We start from the raw sequence: 23423 nt of genomic DNA, 5'->3' as shown, positions 1-23423 counted from the left end.
TGGATGGCTTTGCTGCAATGGGATTCCCTAACTGTGGTGGGGCCATAGACGGAACCCATATCCCTAGCTTGACACCGGAGCACCAAGCTGCCGAGTACATAAACCGCAAGGGGTACTTTTCGATAGTGCTGCAAGCGCTGGTGGATCACAAGGGACGTTTCACCAACATCAACGTGGGATGGCCGGGAAAGGTACATGACGCTCGCATCTTCAGGAACTCTGGTCTGTTTCAAAAGCTGCAGGAAGGGACTTTATTCCCAGGCTAGAAAATAAATGTTGGGGATGTTGAAATGCCTATAGTTATCCTTGGGGACCCAGCCTACCCCTTAATGCCATGGCTCATGAAGCCGTAGACAGGCAGCCTGGACAGTAGTCAGGAGCTGTTCAACTACAGACTGAGCAAGTGCAGAATGGTGGTAGAATGTGCATTTGGACGTTTAAAGGCGTGCTGGCGCAGTTTATTGACTCGCTTAGACCGCAACAAAACCAATATTCCCACTGTTATTACAGCTTGCTGTGTGCTCCACAATATCTGTGAGAGTAAGGGGGAGACGTTTATGGCGGGGTGAGAGGTTGAGGCAAATCGCCTGGCTGCTGGTTACGCACAGCCAGACACCAGGGCGGTTAGATGAGCACAGGAGGGCGCGGTACACATCAGAGAAGCTTTGAAAACCAGTTTCATGACTGGCCAGGCTACGGTGTGAAAGTTCTGTTTGTTTCTCCTTGATGAACCCCCCCCGCCCCTTTGTTCACTCTACTTCCATGTAAGCTAACCACCCTCCCCGCCTCCCTTCGATCACCGCTTGCAGAGGCAATAAAGTCATTGTTGCTTCACATTCATGCATTCTTTATTCATTCATCACACAAATAAGGGGATGACTACCAAGGTAGCCCAGGAGGGGTGGTGGAGGAGGGAAGCAAAATGCCATACAGCACTTTAAAAGTTTACAACTTTAAAATTTATTGAATGCCAGCCTTCTTTTTGGGGGGCAATCCTCTGAGGGGGAGTGGCTGGTTGGCCGGAGGCCCCCCCCCACCGCGTTCTTGGGCGTCTGGGTGTGGAGGCTATGGAACTTGGGGAGGAGGGCGGTTGGTTACAGAGGGGCTGCAGTGGCAGTCTGTGCTCCAGCTGCCTTTGCTGCAGCTCAACCATACACTGGAGCATACTGGTTTGGTCCTCCAGCAGCCTCAGCATTGAATCCTGCCTCCTCTCATCACGCTGCCACCACATTTGAGCTTCAGCCCACCACTTATTCGCTTCAGCCTCCTGGTCATTTTGTGCTTTCCTGCACTCTGACATTATTTGCCTCCGCGCATTCGCCTGTGCTCTGTCAGTGCAGGAGGATAGCATGAGCTCGGAGAACATTTCATCTCGAGTGCATTTTTTTTCCTTTCTAATCTTCACTAGCCTCTGGGAAGGAGAAGCTCCTGTGATCATTGAAACACATGCAGCTGGTGGAGAAAAAAAAAGGGACAGCAGTATTTAAAAGACAAATTTTATAAAACAGTGGCTACACTCTTTCAGGGTAAATCTTGCTGTTAACAAAAAGAAAAGGAGTACTTGTGGCACCTTAGAGACTAATCAATTTATTTCAGCATAAACTTTCGTGAGCTACAGCTCACTTCATCGGATGCATACTGTGGAAACTGCAGAAGACATTATATACACAGAGACCATGAAACAATACCTCCTCCCACCCCACTCTCCTGCTGGTAATAGCTTATCTAAAGTGATCACTCTCCTTACAATGTGTATGATAATCAAGTTGGGCCATTTCCAACACAAATCCAGGTTTTCTCACCCTCCGCCCCCCCCAGCCCCCCAGACTCACTCTCCTGCTGGTAATAGCCCATCCAAAGTAACCACTCTCTTTACAATGTGTATGATAATCAAGGTTGGCCATTTCCAGCACAAATCCAGGTTTTCTCACACACACACCCCCACCTACACAGAGCCCAGCTAAACTGCACAGAGCCAACAAAACGGTTCCTTACACATGGATTATTATGGCATTAAACTGTACTCGTGCTGGATTTCAAGGAACGCCCTGCTCAGCAATAGCTCTGCCCATGTTGTTATTATTATGTGCTATTTGTATTACAGTAGCACCTCGAAGCACCACCTGAGATCAAATGCAGCCAAGTAACTTCACCTCTTTGTGCTTCTACATCAGCCTCTAGCCATTGGCCGCTAGGAGGACACTTTCCCTGGGGGCCACATTACCCCATAGGTCACTGTTGGTGATGGGCTACTGGACTGGGTAGACCAGTGGCCTGATCAGGGTTGGCAAATACCATGTCCTGTAGCAGTCAAACAAAGCTTCTTCTCTCATTCATGCCAACATCCCCAAGCATGCAGAATATACTGACACTCTTTTTTTTTTTTTTTACTGTGTTTTGTTCTTCACCATTAAAACAATGAAGCCAAAGATGTCTGTGATTGGTTCGGTCACAGAGATCCCCTTGGGACTGTCACCTGATGTGCTTAAATTACCTCTGAGCCCATTTTCCCTGCCAGCTTGGGACGCCAGAACTCCTCGGGACTCCTTGACACACTAGCCTGCTGCAACAAAGGTCCAGGTTCTGGGCCAACCCCCAAAGCTGCAGACTTTAACTAAAAACAGCTCAGCAGGCTACATGTCCCCAGCACCCAGACACCCAGCTCCCAATGGGATCCAAACCCCAAAGAAATCTGTTTTACTCTGTATAAAGCTTATACAGGGTAAATTCATAAATTGTTCACCCTCTATATAAATGATAGAGAGATATGCACAGCTGTTTGCTCCCGTGGGTATTAATCACTTACTCTGGGTTTATTAATAAACAAAAGTAATTTTATTAAGTATAAAAAGTAGAATTTAAGTGGTTTCAAGTAATAACAGAACAGAACAAAGTAAGTCACCAAGCAAAATAAAACAAAACACACAAGTCTAAACCTAGTACATTAAGAAACTGATTACAGCTACTATCTCATCCTCAAAGATGTTCCAATAAGCTTCTTTCATAGACTAGACTCCTTCCGAGTCTGGGCCTAATCCTTTCTCCTGGTACAGTCCTTGTTAGTTCCGGTGGTAAGCAGGTGTTTTCTCATGACTAGCAGCCCCCTTTGTCCTGCTACTCCCCCTTTTATGACTTTGGCACAAGGTGGGAATCTTTTGTGTCTGTTTGTCCCCACCCCCACCCCATCAATGGAAAAGTACAAGGATTACGATGGATTCCAGTATCTACATGTCACTGTAAAACCCCTAGTCTACATTCTTTCTGGGTTGGCCCACACGTACACAGGAAGGTTTGCAGGTAAATAAAACATTTACAGCAAATTGTCCTAGTCAATCGGCGCCATCAAGATATTAAACTACCATTAATGGCCCATATTTTGCGTAATTCCAATAGGACCTCAGAGTTATACTTCATATTTCTAGCTTCAGATACAAGAATGATACGTGCAAACAAATAGGAGGAATATATTGAGTAGGTTATAACCTTTGTTATGATACCTTAATTTATGAGTCCTGAATTTAGGATGGAAGAATCCCTTGCACCGCTACAGACTAGGGACCGAATGGCTAGGCAGCAGTTCTGGAGAAAAAGCCCTACGGGTTAACAGTGGACGAGAAGCTGCATATGAGTCAACAGTGAGCCCTTGTTGCCAAGAAGCTTAACGGCATTTTGGACTGTATAAGTAGGGGCATTGCCAGCAGAACGAGGGATGTGATCTTCCCCTCTATTCGACATTGGTGAGGCCTCATCTGGAGGACCGTGTCCAGTTTTGGGCCCCACACTACAAGAAGGATGTGAAAAAATTGGAAAGCATCCAGCGGAGGGCAACAAAAATGATTAGGGGACTGGAACACATAACTTATGAGGAGAGGCTGAGGGAACTGGGATTGTTTAGTCTGCGGAAGAGAAGAATGAGGGGGGATTTGATAGCTGCTTTCAACTACCTAAAAGACTTTCATTGTCATCAATTGGCTATGGATTGGTTTCCTTCCCACCAGTCTCGGAAGAAGGCCATGTCCCCTTGCTTCAGAGACACTAAAGGAGCTAAAATGAATGCATGGTTCTAAAATATTCAGGGAGGGAATTCTGATGAGACATTTGTGGGCTATATCTTCTGCTGCTAATGTAGCATGTCTCTCTCTCTCTCTCTCTCTCTCTCTCTCTAATCAGATTAGAATAAGGCTAGTGATAGCTGAAAGAACTAATTTCTAACTGTAACATCCACATTAGGATTCTTCCATCCTAAATGCAGGACTCTGCATTTGTCCTAGTTGACCCTCATCAGAATCCATAAGTGCTCCACTTAAACTGAAATTCACTAATGTGAGGAGCTCTTAAGTCTCATGTAAGGCCTATTTTACCTGGAACTTAGATGTTGCACTGGTGTTGTGCTGACCCTCTGCAAAGGAGTGAATTTCACCCAAGCAGAGGATTTTAGTCCTGTGATCAGAAGATGTGAGCGTTTTGGTGACATCCTCTGTGAGGGCTTCAGTCCTGTGTGAGGAATGTAGAGTTAAAGGGACCCATTGTCTCTGTTCATCATTGAACCTATGAATCCCCCTGGCTTTGCCGGGGATGCTTGGAAACACTGCCGACAGACTGAGGCTGCCAGTAAGTATTGTCATAGGGCAGTGTTAGTGGCGTTTCCAACCAGATTCCATTATAAAGGCCTATTGGAACTCACCACTTATAATTTTGGCCTGGAAATGTGCTTTGAAAGCCACCAGATTTGCTCAAAAGGCGAACAAGAACATGTTTCATGTGCCGGGGAAAGGCACAGGCTTGTAAAACTAAACTGGCTCTTTAGGAAGAGAACTATTGACAGAGGTGCTGCCACTGCATCTTGCCTTCTTGCCATGTGCACACAGACTGGCTTGCTGGTGTCTCCTCCATACTCTTTCCTCCTGTAACCTGTGTGCCTCCCTATTTTCAATGTAGGTTGCTACAGTTTAATACTGCTTTGTCTCTGTGCAACTCAGTGAGCAGAAGGATGGTCCAGTGGTTAGGGTCCTTGCCTAGAACTTGGAGAGCTCCATTCACTTCCCTCCTCTACTGCAGACTTTCTGTATGGCCTTAGACAAGACCCTTAGTCCCTGTGTGCATCAGTTCCCCATCTGAAAAATGAGGGTAACAGCACTTCCCTGTCCGTTGAGGACATGAAAGACTACACCAGTAATGGGGGACCAGCTTGGTACCACAGATAGAATAACAAGCTGGTATTCAAACTTTATATGTAGCTACATTTCCTTGAAGGCTCATGTGTTGGCTGTAGCTGAAGGTAAACATTGTTTATGATTAAGGAATATTCTGAATGATTTTTGTTGCACACGCTTTTGGGGCCAGCTCCAAATTCAGTGGGAGTTATCGGCCCAAATTGCTCTCATTATGAAAATGGGAAGTTTGTTCTTTGCCATAGATTTCAGAGGCAGCAGAATCAGGCCCCTTACTGGCTAATTAGATCTGATAAAGAACACGAGATTGTTTCTATTGTTGATATAAGGTTATTTCATGGCTGTGTTTCAGAGCTGAAGAACCGGGGTTTCCATCACTACTCTGTTGCTGGGTGTTAGGGTCTGATCCATAGCCCATTGATGACAAAGAAAGTCTTTTAGGCGCAGTTACTCACAGGTATCTTAGGAGCCTAACTCCCATTAAAATCAGTGGGAGACCGAAAGACTTTTGAGGGCCTTCCTTGCTTTTGGTGAGCATTTTGGCGAGGTGATAGCTTTTCCCAAGCTATTGGTGCCAGGCTCAGCATTAAGGTTGATTTCTTTTTCGTTAGCTCCTTTTGTTACAGCAAAAAGAAAGGGGAGCGAGAGCCTCATGCGTTCACATTTTTAGGGACATCTAGTACTTTTTTTGAAAATATTGATGAATTTGAAGAAGGGCTTTGTGAGATTAAACAACACGGAAACAAGGTAGAATATTGAATTCTAAAAGATGGTCTCTTTTTTCCTTAAATTTGGTATGGTTCTTCTCTTATTCTTTCATATGAATATTCCTTTCTCTAATGGCTCGAGGAGGAAATATTCTTTCTGATATCTAATCTACTTGTGTCATTTCTTAATTCCAGCTTCTGTCTTAATGTTATGCCTCTATCCGGAGTCTGAAAAGGTCCGTCTTTACATTTCTTTCCCTTCTGTAGATTTTTACTTGCTTTTAGGCCCTGATCTAGCAACGTACTTAAGCATGTCCTTAACTTTAAGCATATGTGTAGTCCCAATTCATAGGGACTACTTATGTGCTTAAAATTAAGCTTGTGGATAAGTGCTTGGTCTGATTAGGGCCTAAAGCCCTTCTATATCATAATTAGAGCACTGATTTACTTTCCTTTATTTTATTTTATTTTATTTGGTCTTGCAATTGATGTGCTTTTCTCTGAACTGGGTCTCCTGGTTACACCACCACCATAGGGGCACTCTCCTGTTTCTCAGAATGTAGACACAAAGATGGGGCTTGCTCTGAAACAGCTGACTCTCCTTCTTCATGGATCATCAACATAGAAAAGCAGTTGCCAAGCTCTCTCCAAATCTTCAGTGTCCCTCCCCTCTTGAGCAGTCTGGAAAGCTAGAGCGCTACAGTCACCTGCTTATCCAGCAGGTGGCAGACTATTGTATAGCAAGCACTAGCCTGAAATGTCTCTGAATTCTGGTAGACTACGTGACATTGGACAGACAGTGCTTTATGTGTAACAGATAGGTGATGCTTCTCACGCCCAGTTTAATCAGTTACACAGAGAATTGATGGGATTCTCCAATCTTCTCTGTGATAGTAATTACTTTTTACAGTATTTATATTTCAGTAGCACCTCGGCACCCGATGCATGGACCCAAGAATTGCTGTGCCAGGTGCTTTATGAACACAGCTTCTTCTCATTTCAGCTGTGAGCAATCAGTCAGATTCAGAAGCGCCCTCCACCCGAAAAGCCTGAAGGTGTGCACTGAAGAGGGCCTTGCTACCGGAATAAACCAGGGAACCAGTAACCAGCCATGCCAGTGCTGTGTCTAGCAGTGGGATAAGGAGACCAAAAGCTGAGGAGGCTCCCGAGACATCCACAGCACCAGCCGTTCCTGTCTTTTCATTTCAGCAGCAGTGATCCGCGCCTTTTTTCTCTGCGGACGCCATACCAAGGCAAGCATGGAGGCCGCTCAGCTCACTTTGGCAATTAGGAGCACATTCAACACCACACGCATTATCCAGCAGTATATGCAGCACCAGAACCTGGCAAAGCGATACCGGGCGAGGAGGCGACGTCAGCGCGGTCACGTGAGTGATCAGGACATGTACACAGATTTCTCTAAGAGCATGGGCCCTGCCAATGTGTGCATCATGGTGCTAATGGGGCAGGTTCATGCTGTGGAACGCCGATTCTGGGCTCGGGAAACAAGCACAGACTGGTGGGACCGCATAGTGTTGCAGGTCTGGGACGATTCCCAGCGGTTGCGAAACTTTCGCATGCGTAAGGGCACTTTCATGGAACTTTGTGACTTGCTTTCCCCTGCCCTGAAGCGCATGAATTCCAGGATGAGAGCAGCCCTCACAGTTGAGAAGCGAATGGCGATAGCCCTGTGGAAGCTTGCAATGCCAGAAAGGTACCGGTCAGTTGGGAATCAATTTGGAGTGGGCAAATCTACTGTTGGGGCTGCTGTGATGCAAGTATCCCACGCAATCAAAGATCTGCTGATATCAAGGGTAGTGAGCCGGGGAAATGTGCAGGTCATAGTGGATGGCTTTGCTGCAATGGGATTCCCTAACTGTGGTGGGGCCATAGACGGAACCCATATCCCTAGCTTGACACCGGAGCACCAAGCTGCCGAGTACATAAACCGCAAGGGGTACTTTTCGATAGTGCTGCAAGCGCTGGTGGATCACAAGGGACGTTTCACCAACATCAACGTGGGATGGCCGGGAAAGGTACATGACGCTCGCATCTTCAGGAACTCTGGTCTGTTTCAAAAGCTGCAGGAAGGGACTTTATTCCCAGGCTAGAAAATAAATGTTGGGGATGTTGAAATGCCTATAGTTATCCTTGGGGACCCAGCCTACCCCTTAATGCCATGGCTCATGAAGCCGTAGACAGGCAGCCTGGACAGTAGTCAGGAGCTGTTCAACTACAGACTGAGCAAGTGCAGAATGGTGGTAGAATGTGCATTTGGACGTTTAAAGGCGTGCTGGCGCAGTTTATTGACTCGCTTAGACCGCAACAAAACCAATATTCCCACTATTATTACAGCTTGCTGTGTGCTCCACAATATCTGTGAGAGTAAGGGGGAGACGTTTATGGCGGGGTGAGAGGTTGAGGCAAATCGCCTGGCTGCTGGTTACGCACAGCCAGACACCAGGGCGGTTAGATGAGCACAGGAGGGCGCGGTACACATCAGAGAAGCTTTGAAAACCAGTTTCATGACTGGCCAGGCTACGGTGTGAAAGTTCTGTTTGTTTCTCCTTGATGAACCCCCCCCGCCCCTTTGTTCACTCTACTTCCATGTAAGCTAACCACCCTCCCCGCCTCCCTTCGATCACCGCTTGCAGAGGCAATAAAGTCATTGTTGCTTCACATTCATGCATTCTTTATTCATTCATCACACAAATAAGGGGATGACTACCAAGGTAGCCCAGGAGGGGTGGTGGAGGAGGGAAGCAAAATGCCATACAGCACTTTAAAAGTTTACAACTTTAAAATTTATTGAATGCCAGCCTTCTTTTTGGGGGGCAATCCTCTGAGGGGGAGTGGCTGGTTGGCCGGAGGCCCCCCCCCACCGCGTTCTTGGGCGTCTGGGTGTGGAGGCTATGGAACTTGGGGAGGAGGGCGGTTGGTTACAGAGGGGCTGCAGTGGCAGTCTGTGCTCCAGCTGCCTTTGCTGCAGCTCAACCATACACTGGAGCATACTGGTTTGGTCCTCCAGCAGCCTCAGCATTGAATCCTGCCTCCTCTCATCACGCTGCCACCACATTTGAGCTTCAGCCCACCACTTATTCGCTTCAGCCTCCTGGTCATTTTGTGCTTTCCTGCACTCTGACATTATTTGCCTCCGCGCATTCGCCTGTGCTCTGTCAGTGCAGGAGGATAGCATGAGCTCGGAGAACATTTCATCTCGAGTGCATTTTTTTTCCTTTCTAATCTTCACTAGCCTCTGGGAAGGAGAAGCTCCTGTGATCATTGAAACACATGCAGCTGGTGGAGAAAAAAAAAGGGACAGCAGTATTTAAAAGACAAATTTTATAAAACAGTGGCTACACTCTTTCAGGGTAAATCTTGCTGTTAACAAAAAGAAAAGGAGTACTTGTGGCACCTTAGAGACTAATCAATTTATTTCAGCATAAACTTTCGTGAGCTACAGCTCACTTCATCGGATGCATACTGTGGAAACTGCAGAAGACATTATATACACAGAGACCATGAAACAATACCTCCTCCCACCCCACTCTCCTGCTGGTAATAGCTTATCTAAAGTGATCACTCTCCTTACAATGTGTATGATAATCAAGTTGGGCCATTTCCAACACAAATCCAGGTTTTCTCACCCTCCGCCCCCCCCAGCCCCCCAGACTCACTCTCCTGCTGGTAATAGCCCATCCAAAGTAACCACTCTCTTTACAATGTGTATGATAATCAAGGTTGGCCATTTCCAGCACAAATCCAGGTTTTCTCACACACACACCCCCACCTACACAGAGCCCAGCTAAACTGCACAGAGCCAACAAAACGGTTCCTTACACATGGATTATTATGGCATTAAACTGTACTCGTGCTGGATTTCAAGGAACGCCCTGCTCAGCAATAGCTCTGCCCATGTTGTTATTATTATGTGCTATTTGTATTACAGTAGCACCTCGAAGCACCACCTGAGATCAAATGCAGCCAAGTAACTTCACCTCTTTGTGCTTCTACATCAGCCTCTAGCCATTGGCCGCTAGGAGGACACTTTCCCTGGGGGCCACATTACCCCATAGGTCACTGTTGGTGATGGGCTACTGGACTGGGTAGACCAGTGGCCTGATCAGGGTTGGCAAATACCATGTCCTGTAGCAGTCAAACAAAGCTTCTTCTCTCATTCATGCCAACATCCCCAAGCATGCAGAATATACTGACACTCTTTTTTTTTTTTTTTACTGTGTTTTGTTCTTCACCATTAAAACAATGAAGCCAAAGATGTCTGTGATTGGTTCGGTCACAGAGATCCCCTTGGGACTGTCACCTGATGTGCTTAAATTACCTCTGAGCCCATTTTCCCTGCCAGCTTGGGACGCCAGAACTCCTCGGGACTCCTTGACACACTAGCCTGCTGCAACAAAGGTCCAGGTTCTGGGCCAACCCCCAAAGCTGCAGACTTTAACTAAAAACAGCTCAGCAGGCTACATGTCCCCAGCACCCAGACACCCAGCTCCCAATGGGATCCAAACCCCAAAGAAATCTGTTTTACTCTGTATAAAGCTTATACAGGGTAAATTCATAAATTGTTCACCCTCTATATAAATGATAGAGAGATATGCACAGCTGTTTGCTCCCGTGGGTATTAATCACTTACTCTGGGTTTATTAATAAACAAAAGTAATTTTATTAAGTATAAAAAGTAGAATTTAAGTGGTTTCAAGTAATAACAGAACAGAACAAAGTAAGTCACCAAGCAAAATAAAACAAAACACACAAGTCTAAACCTAGTACATTAAGAAACTGATTACAGCTACTATCTCATCCTCAAAGATGTTCCAATAAGCTTCTTTCATAGACTAGACTCCTTCCGAGTCTGGGCCTAATCCTTTCTCCTGGTACAGTCCTTGTTAGTTCCGGTGGTAAGCAGGTGTTTTCTCATGACTAGCAGCCCCCTTTGTCCTGCTACTCCCCCTTTTATGACTTTGGCACAAGGTGGGAATCTTTTGTGTCTGTTTGTCCCCACCCCCACCCCATCAATGGAAAAGTACAAGGATTACGATGGATTCCAGTATCTACATGTCACTGTAAAACCCCTAGTCTACATTCTTTCTGGGTTGGCCCACACGTACACAGGAAGGTTTGCAGGTAAATAAAACATTTACAGCAAATTGTCCTAGTCAATCGGCGCCATCAAGATATTAAACTACCATTAATGGCCCATATTTTGCGTAATTCCAATAGGACCTCAGAGTTATACTTCATATTTCTAGCTTCAGATACAAGAATGATACGTGCAAACAAATAGGAGGAATATATTGAGTAGGTTATAACCTTTGTTATGATACCTTAATTTATGAGTCCTGAATTTAGGATGGAAGAATCCCTTGCACCGCTACAGACTAGGGACCGAATGGCTAGGCAGCAGTTCTGGAGAAAAAGCCCTACGGGTTAACAGTGGACGAGAAGCTGCATATGAGTCAACAGTGAGCCCTTGTTGCCAAGAAGCTTAACGGCATTTTGGACTGTATAAGTAGGGGCATTGCCAGCAGAACGAGGGATGTGATCTTCCCCTCTATTCGACATTGGTGAGGCCTCATCTGGAGGACCGTGTCCAGTTTTGGGCCCCACACTACAAGAAGGATGTGAAAAAATTGGAAAGCATCCAGCGGAGGGCAACAAAAATGATTAGGGGACTGGAACACATAACTTATGAGGAGAGGCTGAGGGAACTGGGATTGTTTAGTCTGCGGAAGAGAAGAATGAGGGGGGATTTGATAGCTGCTTTCAACTACCTAAAAGACTTTCATTGTCATCAATTGGCTATGGATTGGTTTCCTTCCCACCAGTCTCGGAAGAAGGCCATGTCCCCTTGCTTCAGAGACACTAAAGGAGCTAAAATGAATGCATGGTTCTAAAATATTCAGGGAGGGAATTCTGATGAGACATTTGTGGGCTATATCTTCTGCTGCTAATGTAGCATGTCTCTCTCTCTCTCTCTCTCTCTCTCTCTAATCAGATTAGAATAAGGCTAGTGATAGCTGAAAGAACTAATTTCTAACTGTAACATCCACATTAGGATTCTTCCATCCTAAATGCAGGACTCTGCATTTGTCCTAGTTGACCCTCATCAGAATCCATAAGTGCTCCACTTAAACTGAAATTCACTAATGTGAGGAGCTCTTAAGTCTCATGTAAGGCCTATTTTACCTGGAACTTAGATGTTGCACTGGTGTTGTGCTGACCCTCTGCAAAGGAGTGAATTTCACCCAAGCAGAGGATTTTAGTCCTGTGATCAGAAGATGTGAGCGTTTTGGTGACATCCTCTGTGAGGGCTTCAGTCCTGTGTGAGGAATGTAGAGTTAAAGGGACCCATTGTCTCTGTTCATCATTGAACCTATGAATCCCCCTGGCTTTGCCGGGGATGCTTGGAAACACTGCCGACAGACTGAGGCTGCCAGTAAGTATTGTCATAGGGCAGTGTTAGTGGCGTTTCCAACCAGATTCCATTATAAAGGCCTATTGGAACTCACCACTTATAATTTTGGCCTGGAAATGTGCTTTGAAAGCCACCAGATTTGCTCAAAAGGCGAACAAGAACATGTTTCATGTGCCGGGGAAAGGCACAGGCTTGTAAAACTAAACTGGCTCTTTAGGAAGAGAACTATTGACAGAGGTGCTGCCACTGCATCTTGCCTTCTTGCCATGTGCACACAGACTGGCTTGCTGGTGTCTCCTCCATACTCTTTCCTCCTGTAACCTGTGTGCCTCCCTATTTTCAATGTAGGTTGCTACAGTTTAATACTGCTTTGTCTCTGTGCAACTCAGTGAGCAGAAGGATGGTCCAGTGGTTAGGGTCCTTGCCTAGAACTTGGAGAGCTCCATTCACTTCCCTCCTCTACTGCAGACTTTCTGTATGGCCTTAGACAAGACCCTTAGTCCCTGTGTGCATCAGTTCCCCATCTGAAAAATGAGGGTAACAGCACTTCCCTGTCCGTTGAGGACATGAAAGACTACACCAGTAATGGGGGACCAGCTTGGTACCACAGATAGAATAACAAGCTGGTATTCAAACTTTATATGTAGCTACATTTCCTTGAAGGCTCATGTGTTGGCTGTAGCTGAAGGTAAACATTGTTTATGATTAAGGAATATTCTGAATGATTTTTGTTGCACACGCTTTTGGGGCCAGCTCCAAATTCAGTGGGAGTTATCGGCCCAAATTGCTCTCATTATGAAAATGGGAAGTTTGTTCTTTGCCATAGATTTCAGAGGCAGCAGAATCAGGCCCCTTACTGGCTAATTAGATCTGATAAAGAACACGAGATTGTTTCTATTGTTGATATAAGGTTATTTCATGGCTGTGTTTCAGAGCTGAAGAACCGGGGTTTCCATCACTACTCTGTTGCTGGGTGTTAGGGTCTGATCCATAGCCCATTGATGACAAAGAAAGTCTTTTAGGCGCAGTTACTCACAGGTATCTTAGGAGCCTAACTCCCATTAAAATCAGTGGGAGACCGAAAGACTTTTGAGGGCCTTCCTTGCTTTTGGTGAGCATTTTGGCGAGGTGATAGCTTTTCCCAAGCTATTGGTGCCAGGCTCAGCATTAAGGTTGATTTCTTTTTCGTTAGCTCCTTTTGTTACAGCAAAAAGAAAGGGGAGCGAGAGCCTCATGCGTTCACATTTTTAGGGACATCTAGTACTTTTTTTGAAAATATTGATGAATTTGAAGAAGGGCTTTGTGAGATTAAACAACACGGAAACAAGGTAGAATATTGAATTCTAAAAGATGGTCTCTTTTTTCCTTAAATTTGGTATGGTTCTTCTCTTATTCTTTCATATGAATATTCCTTTCTCTAATGGCTCGAGGAGGAAATATTCTTTCTGATATCTAATCTACTTGTGTCATTTCTTAATTCCAGCTTCTGTCTTAATGTTATGCCTCTATCCGGAGTCTGAAAAGGTCCGTCTTTACATTTCTTTCCCTTCTGTAGATTTTTACTTGCTTTTAGGCCCTGATCTAGCAACGTACTTAAGCATGTCCTTAACTTTAAGCATATGTGTAGTCCCAATTCATAGGGACTACTTATGTGCTTAAAATTAAGCTTGTGGATAAGTGCTTGGTCTGATTAGGGCCTAAAGCCCTTCTATATCATAATTAGAGCACTGATTTACTTTCCTTTATTTTATTTTATTTTATTTGGTCTTGCAATTGATGTGCTTTTCTCTGAACTGGGTCTCCTGGTTACACCACCACCATAGGGGCACTCTCCTGTTTCTCAGAATGTAGACACAAAGATGGGGCTTGCTCTGAAACAGCTGACTCTCCTTCTTCATGGATCATCAACATAGAAAAGCAGTTGCCAAGCTCTCTCCAAATCTTCAGTGTCCCTCCCCTCTTGAGCAGTCTGGAAAGCTAGAGCGCTACAGTCACCTGCTTATCCAGCAGGTGGCAGACTATTGTATAGCAAGCACTAGCCTGAAATGTCTCTGAATTCTGGTAGACTACGTGACATTGGACAGACAGTGCTTTATGTGTAACAGATAGGTGATGCTTCTCACGCCCAGTTTAATCAGTTACACAGAGAATTGATGGGATTCTCCAATCTTCTCTGTGATAGTAATTACTTTTTACAGTATTTATATTTCAGTAGCACCTCGGCACCCGATGCATGGACCCAAGAATTGCTGTGCCAGGTGCTTTATGAACACAGCTTCTTCTCATTTCAGCTGTGAGCAATCAGTCAGATTCAGAAGCGCCCTCCACCCGAAAAGCCTGAAGGTGTGCACTGAAGAGGGCCTTGCTACCGGAATAAACCAGGGAACCAGTAACCAGCCATGCCAGTGCTGTGTCTAGCAGTGGGATAAGGAGACCAAAAGCTGAGGAGGCTCCCGAGACATCCACAGCACCAGCCGTTCCTGTCTTTTCATTTCAGCAGCAGTGATCCGCGCCTTTTTTCTCTGCGGACGCCATACCAAGGCAAGCATGGAGGCCGCTCAGCTCACTTTGGCAATTAGGAGCACATTCAACACCACACGCATTATCCAGCAGTATATGCAGCACCAGAACCTGGCAAAGCGATACCGGGCGAGGAGGCGACGTCAGCGCGGTCACGTGAGTGATCAGGACATGTACACAGATTTCTCTAAGAGCATGGGCCCTGCCAATGTGTGCATCATGGTGCTAATGGGGCAGGTTCATGCTGTGGAACGCCGATTCTGGGCTCGGGAAACAAGCACAGACTGGTGGGACCGCATAGTGTTGCAGGTCTGGGACGATTCCCAGCGGTTGCGAAACTTTCGCATGCGTAAGGGCACTTTCATGGAACTTTGTGACTTGCTTTCCCCTGCCCTGAAGCGCATGAATTCCAGGATGAGAGCAGCCCTCACAGTTGAGAAGCGAATGGCGATAGCCCTGTGGAAGCTTGCAATGCCAGAAAGGTACCGGTCAGTTGGGAATCAATTTGGAGTGGGCAAATCTACTGTTGGGGCTGCTGTGATGCAAGTATCCCACGCAATCAAAGATCTGCTGATATCAAGGGTAGTGAGCCGGGGAAATGTGCAGGTCATAGTGGATGGCTTTGCTGCAATGGGATTCCCTAACTGTGGTGGGGCCATAGACGGAACCCATATCCCTAGCTTGACACCGGAGCACCAAGCTGCCGAGTACATAAACCGCAAGGGGTACTTTTCGATAGTGCTGCAAGCGCTGGTGGATCACAAGGGACGTTTCACCAACATCAACGTGGGATGGCCGGGAAAGGTACATGACGCTCGCATCTTCAGGAACTCTGGTCTGTTTCAAAAGCTGCAGGAAGGGACTTTATTCCCAGGCTAGAAAATAAATGTTGGGGATGTTGAAATGCCTATAGTTATCCTTGGGGACCCAGCCTACCCCTTAATGCCATGGCTCATGAAGCCGTAGACAGGCAGCCTGGACAGTAGTCAGGAGCTGTTCAACTACAGACTGAGCAAGTGCAGAATGGTGGTAGAATGTGCATTTGGACGTTTAAAGGCGTGCTGGCGCAGTTTATTGACTCGCTTAGACCGCAACAAAACCAATATTCCCACTATTATTACAGCTTGCTGTGTGCTCCACAATATCTGTGAGAGTAAGGGGGAGACGTTTATGGCGGGGTGAGAGGTTGAGGCAAATCGCCTGGCTGCTGGTTACGCACAGCCAGACACCAGGGCGGTTAGATGAGCACAGGAGGGCGCGGTACACATCAGAGAAGCTTTGAAAACCAGTTTCATGACTGGCCAGGCTACGGTGTGAAAGTTCTGTTTGTTTCTCCTTGATGAACCCCCCCCGCCCCTTTGTTCACTCTACTTCCATGTAAGCTAACCACCCTCCCCGCCTCCCTTCGATCACCGCTTGCAGAGGCAATAAAGTCATTGTTGCTTCACATTCATGCATTCTTTATTCATTCATCACACAAATAAGGGGATGACTACCAAGGTAGCCCAGGAGGGGTGGTGGAGGAGGGAAGCAAAATGCCATACAGCACTTTAAAAGTTTACAACTTTAAAATTTATTGAATGCCAGCCTTCTTTTTGGGGGGCAATCCTCTGAGGGGGAGTGGCTGGTTGGCCGGAGGCCCCCCCCCACCGCGTTCTTGGGCGTCTGGGTGTGGAGGCTATGGAACTTGGGGAGGAGGGCGGTTGGTTACAGAGGGGCTGCAGTGGCAGTCTGTGCTCCAGCTGCCTTTGCTGCAGCTCAACCATACACTGGAGCATACTGGTTTGGTCCTCCAGCAGCCTCAGCATTGAATCCTGCCTCCTCTCATCACGCTGCCACCACATTTGAGCTTCAGCCCACCACTTATTCGCTTCAGCCTCCTGGTCATTTTGTGCTTTCCTGCACTCTGACATTATTTGCCTCCGCGCATTCGCCTGTGCTCTGTCAGTGCAGGAGGATAGCATGAGCTCGGAGAACATTTCATCTCGAGTGCATTTTTTTTCCTTTCTAATCTTCACTAGCCTCTGGGAAGGAGAAGCTCCTGTGATCATTGAAACACATGCAGCTGGTGGAGAAAAAAAAAGGGACAGCAGTATTTAAAAGACAAATTTTATAAAACAGTGGCTACACTCTTTCAGGGTAAATCTTGCTGTTAACAAAAAGAAAAGGAGTACTTGTGGCACCTTAGAGACTAATCAATTTATTTCAGCATAAACTTTCGTGAGCTACAGCTCACTTCATCGGATGCATACTGTGGAAACTGCAGAAGACATTATATACACAGAGACCATGAAACAATACCTCCTCCCACCCCACTCTCCTGCTGGTAATAGCTTATCTAAAGTGATCACTCTCCTTACAATGTGTATGATAATCAAGTTGGGCCATTTCCAACACAAATCCAGGTTTTCTCACCCTCCGCCCCCCCCAGCCCCCCAGACTCACTCTCCTGCTGGTAATAGCCCATCCAAAGTAACCACTCTCTTTACAATGTGTATGATAATCAAGGTTGGCCATTTCCAGCACAAATCCAGGTTTTCTCACACACACACCCCCACCTACACAGAGCCCAGCTAAACTGCACAGAGCCAACAAAACGGTTCCTTACACATGGATTATTATGGCATTAAACTGTACTCGTGCTGGATTTCAAGGAACGCCCTGCTCAGCAATAGCTCTGCCCATGTTGTTATTATTATGTGCTATTTGTATTACAGTAGCACCTCGAAGCACCACCTGAGATCAAATGCAGCCAAGTAACTTCACCTCTTTGTGCTTCTACATCAGCCTCTAGCCATTGGCCGCTAGGAGGACACTTTCCCTGGGGGCCACATTACCCCATAGGTCACTGTTGGTGATGGGCTACTGGACTGGGTAGACCAGTGGCCTGATCAGGGTTGGCAAATACCATGTCCTGTAGCAGTCAAACAAAGCTTCTTCTCTCATTCATGCCAACATCCCCAAGCATGCAGAATATACTGACACTCTTTTTTTTTTTTTTTACTGTGTTTTGTTCTTCACCATTAAAACAATGAAGCCAAAGATGTCTGTGATTGGTTCGGTCACAGAGATCCCCTTGGGACTGTCACCTGATGTGCTTAAATTACCTCTGAGCCCATTTTCCCTGCCAGCTTGGGACGCCAGAACTCCTCGGGACTCCTTGACACACTAGCCTGCTGCAACAAAGGTCCAGGTTCTGGGCCAACCCCCAAAGCTGCAGACTTTAACTAAAAACAGCTCAGCAGGCTACATGTCCCCAGCACCCAGACACCCAGCTCCCAATGGGATCCAAACCCCAAAGAAATCTGTTTTACTCTGTATAAAGCTTATACAGGGTAAATTCATAAATTGTTCACCCTCTATATAAATGATAGAGAGATATGCACAGCTGTTTGCTCCCGTGGGTATTAATCACTTACTCTGGGTTTATTAATAAACAAAAGTAATTTTATTAAGTATAAAAAGTAGAATTTAAGTGGTTTCAAGTAATAACAGAACAGAACAAAGTAAGTCACCAAGCAAAATAAAACAAAACACACAAGTCTAAACCTAGTACATTAAGAAACTGATTACAGCTACTATCTCATCCTCAAAGATGTTCCAATAAGCTTCTTTCATAGACTAGACTCCTTCCGAGTCTGGGCCTAATCCTTTCTCCTGGTACAGTCCTTGTTAGTTCCGGTGGTAAGCAGGTGTTTTCTCATGACTAGCAGCCCCCTTTGTCCTGCTACTCCCCCTTTTATGACTTTGGCACAAGGTGGGAATCTTTTGTGTCTGTTTGTCCCCACCCCCACCCCATCAATGGAAAAGTACAAGGATTACGATGGATTCCAGTATCTACATGTCACTGTAAAACCCCTAGTCTACATTCTTTCTGGGTTGGCCCACACGTACACAGGAAGGTTTGCAGGTAAATAAAACATTTACAGCAAATTGTCCTAGTCAATCGGCGCCATCAAGATATTAAACTACCATTAATGGCCCATATTTTGCGTAATTCCAATAGGACCTCAGAGTTATACTTCATATTTCTAGCTTCAGATACAAGAATGATACGTGCAAACAAATAGGAGGAATATATTGAGTAGGTTATAACCTTTGTTATGATACCTTAATTTATGAGTCCTGAATTTAGGATGGAAGAATCCCTTGCACCGCTACAGACTAGGGACCGAATGGCTAGGCAGCAGTTCTGGAGAAAAAGCCCTACGGGTTAACAGTGGACGAGAAGCTGCATATGAGTCAACAGTGAGCCCTTGTTGCCAAGAAGCTTAACGGCATTTTGGACTGTATAAGTAGGGGCATTGCCAGCAGAACGAGGGATGTGATCTTCCCCTCTATTCGACATTGGTGAGGCCTCATCTGGAGGACCGTGTCCAGTTTTGGGCCCCACACTACAAGAAGGATGTGAAAAAATTGGAAAGCATCCAGCGGAGGGCAACAAAAATGATTAGGGGACTGGAACACATAACTTATGAGGAGAGGCTGAGGGAACTGGGATTGTTTAGTCTGCGGAAGAGAAGAATGAGGGGGGATTTGATAGCTGCTTTCAACTACCTAAAAGACTTTCATTGTCATCAATTGGCTATGGATTGGTTTCCTTCCCACCAGTCTCGGAAGAAGGCCATGTCCCCTTGCTTCAGAGACACTAAAGGAGCTAAAATGAATGCATGGTTCTAAAATATTCAGGGAGGGAATTCTGATGAGACATTTGTGGGCTATATCTTCTGCTGCTAATGTAGCATGTCTCTCTCTCTCTCTCTCTCTCTCTCTCTAATCAGATTAGAATAAGGCTAGTGATAGCTGAAAGAACTAATTTCTAACTGTAACATCCACATTAGGATTCTTCCATCCTAAATGCAGGACTCTGCATTTGTCCTAGTTGACCCTCATCAGAATCCATAAGTGCTCCACTTAAACTGAAATTCACTAATGTGAGGAGCTCTTAAGTCTCATGTAAGGCCTATTTTACCTGGAACTTAGATGTTGCACTGGTGTTGTGCTGACCCTCTGCAAAGGAGTGAATTTCACCCAAGCAGAGGATTTTAGTCCTGTGATCAGAAGATGTGAGCGTTTTGGTGACATCCTCTGTGAGGGCTTCAGTCCTGTGTGAGGAATGTAGAGTTAAAGGGACCCATTGTCTCTGTTCATCATTGAACCTATGAATCCCCCTGGCTTTGCCGGGGATGCTTGGAAACACTGCCGACAGACTGAGGCTGCCAGTAAGTATTGTCATAGGGCAGTGTTAGTGGCGTTTCCAACCAGATTCCATTATAAAGGCCTATTGGAACTCACCACTTATAATTTTGGCCTGGAAATGTGCTTTGAAAGCCACCAGATTTGCTCAAAAGGCGAACAAGAACATGTTTCATGTGCCGGGGAAAGGCACAGGCTTGTAAAACTAAACTGGCTCTTTAGGAAGAGAACTATTGACAGAGGTGCTGCCACTGCATCTTGCCTTCTTGCCATGTGCACACAGACTGGCTTGCTGGTGTCTCCTCCATACTCTTTCCTCCTGTAACCTGTGTGCCTCCCTATTTTCAATGTAGGTTGCTACAGTTTAATACTGCTTTGTCTCTGTGCAACTCAGTGAGCAGAAGGATGGTCCAGTGGTTAGGGTCCTTGCCTAGAACTTGGAGAGCTCCATTCACTTCCCTCCTCTACTGCAGACTTTCTGTATGGCCTTAGACAAGACCCTTAGTCCCTGTGTGCATCAGTTCCCCATCTGAAAAATGAGGGTAACAGCACTTCCCTGTCCGTTGAGGACATGAAAGACTACACCAGTAATGGGGGACCAGCTTGGTACCACAGATAGAATAACAAGCTGGTATTCAAACTTTATATGTAGCTACATTTCCTTGAAGGCTCATGTGTTGGCTGTAGCTGAAGGTAAACATTGTTTATGATTAAGGAATATTCTGAATGATTTTTGTTGCACACGCTTTTGGGGCCAGCTCCAAATTCAGTGGGAGTTATCGGCCCAAATTGCTCTCATTATGAAAATGGGAAGTTTGTTCTTTGCCATAGATTTCAGAGGCAGCAGAATCAGGCCCCTTACTGGCTAATTAGATCTGATAAAGAACACGAGATTGTTTCTATTGTTGATATAAGGTTATTTCATGGCTGTGTTTCAGAGCTGAAGAACCGGGGTTTCCATCACTACTCTGTTGCTGGGTGTTAGGGTCTGATCCATAGCCCATTGATGACAAAGAAAGTCTTTTAGGCGCAGTTACTCACAGGTATCTTAGGAGCCTAACTCCCATTAAAATCAGTGGGAGACCGAAAGACTTTTGAGGGCCTTCCTTGCTTTTGGTGAGCATTTTGGCGAGGTGATAGCTTTTCCCAAGCTATTGGTGCCAGGCTCAGCATTAAGGTTGATTTCTTTTTCGTTAGCTCCTTTTGTTACAGCAAAAAGAAAGGGGAGCGAGAGCCTCATGCGTTCACATTTTTAGGGACATCTAGTACTTTTTTTGAAAATATTGATGAATTTGAAGAAGGGCTTTGTGAGATTAAACAACATGGAAACAAGGTAGAATATTGAATTCTAAAAGATGGTCTCTTTTTTCCTTAAATTTGGTATGGTTCTTCTCTTATTCTTTCATATGAATATTCCTTTCTCTAATGGCTCGAGGAGGAAATATTCTTTCTGATATCTAATCTACTTGTGTCATTTCTTAATTCCAGCTTCTGTCTTAATGTTATGCCTCTATCCGGAGTCTGAAAAGGTCCGTCTTTACATTTCTTTCCCTTCTGTAGATTTTTACTTGCTTTTAGGCCCTGATCTAGCAACGTACTTAAGCATGTTCTTAACTTTAACCATATGTGTAGTCCCAATTCATAGGGACTTAAAATTAAGCTTGTGGATAAGTGCTTGGTCTGATTAGGGCCTAAAGCCCTTCTATATCATAATTAGAGCACTGATTTACTTTCCTTTATTTTATTTTATTTTATTTGGTCTTGCAATTGATGTGCTTTTCTCTGAACTGGGTCTCCTGGTTACACCACCACCATAGGGGCACTCTCCTGTTTCTCAGAATGTAGACACAAAGATGGGGCTTGCTCTGAAACAGCTGACTCTCCTTCTTCATGGATCATCAACATAGAAAAGCAGTTGCCAAGCTCTCTCCAAATCTTCAGTGTCCCTCCCCTCTTGAGCAGTCTGGAAAGCTAGAGCGCTACAGTCACCTGCTTATCCAGCAGGTGGCAGACTATTGTATAGCAAGCACTAGCCTGAAATGTCTCTGAATTCTGGTAGACTACGTGACATTGGACAGACAGTGCTTTATGTGTAACAGATAGGTGATGCTTCTCACGCCCAGTTTAATCAGTTACACAGAGAATTGATGGGATTCTCCAATCTTCTCTGTGATAGTAATTACTTTTTACAGTATTTATATTTCAGTAGCACCTCGGCACCCGATGCATGGACCCAAGAATTGCTGTGCCAGGTGCTTTATGAACACAGCTTCTTCTCATTTCAGCTGTGAGCAATCAGTCAGATTCAGAAGCGCCCTCCACCCGAAAAGCCTGAAGGTGTGCACTGAAGAGGGCCTTGCTACCGGAATAAACCAGGGAACCAGTAACCAGCCATGCCAGTGCTGTGTCTAGCAGTGGGATAAGGAGACCAAAAGCTGAGGAGGCTCCCGAGACATCCACAGCACCAGCCGTTCCTGTCTTTTCATTTCAGCAGCAGTGATCCGCGCCTTTTTTCTCTGCGGACGCCATACCAAGGCAAGCATGGAGGCCGCTCAGCTCACTTTGGCAATTAGGAGCACATTCAACACCACACGCATTATCCAGCAGTATATGCAGCACCAGAACCTGGCAAAGCGATACCGGGCGAGGAGGCGACGTCAGCGCGGTCACGTGAGTGATCAGGACATGTACACAGATTTCTCTAAGAGCATGGGCCCTGCCAATGTGTGCATCATGGTGCTAATGGGGCAGGTTCATGCTGTGGAACGCCGATTCTGGGCTCGGGAAACAAGCACAGACTGGTGGGACCGCATAGTGTTGCAGGTCTGGGACGATTCCCAGCGGTTGCGAAACTTTCGCATGCGTAAGGGCACTTTCATGGAACTTTGTGACTTGCTTTCCCCTGCCCTGAAGCGCATGAATTCCAGGATGAGAGCAGCCCTCACAGTTGAGAAGCGAATGGCGATAGCCCTGTGGAAGCTTGCAATGCCAGAAAGGTACCGGTCAGTTGGGAATCAATTTGGAGTGGGCAAATCTACTGTTGGGGCTGCTGTGATGCAAGTATCCCACGCAATCAAAGATCTGCTGATATCAAGGGTAGTGAGCCGGGGAAATGTGCAGGTCATAGTGGATGGCTTTGCTGCAATGGGATTCCCTAACTGTGGTGGGGCCATAGACGGAACCCATATCCCTAGCTTGACACCGGAGCACCAAGCTGCCGAGTACATAAACCGCAAGGGGTACTTTTCGATAGTGCTGCAAGCGCTGGTGGATCACAAGGGACGTTTCACCAACATCAACGTGGGATGGCCGGGAAAGGTACATGACGCTCGCATCTTCAGGAACTCTGGTCTGTTTCAAAAGCTGCAGGAAGGGACTTTATTCCCAGGCTAGAAA

This window comes from Lepidochelys kempii, chromosome 10, assembly GCF_965140285.1.
Source record: "Lepidochelys kempii isolate rLepKem1 chromosome 10, rLepKem1.hap1, whole genome shotgun sequence".
In the NCBI taxonomy this organism is placed as follows: Eukaryota; Metazoa; Chordata; order Testudines; family Cheloniidae; genus Lepidochelys; species Lepidochelys kempii.
Note: the sequence above shows the minus strand (reverse complement) of the source record.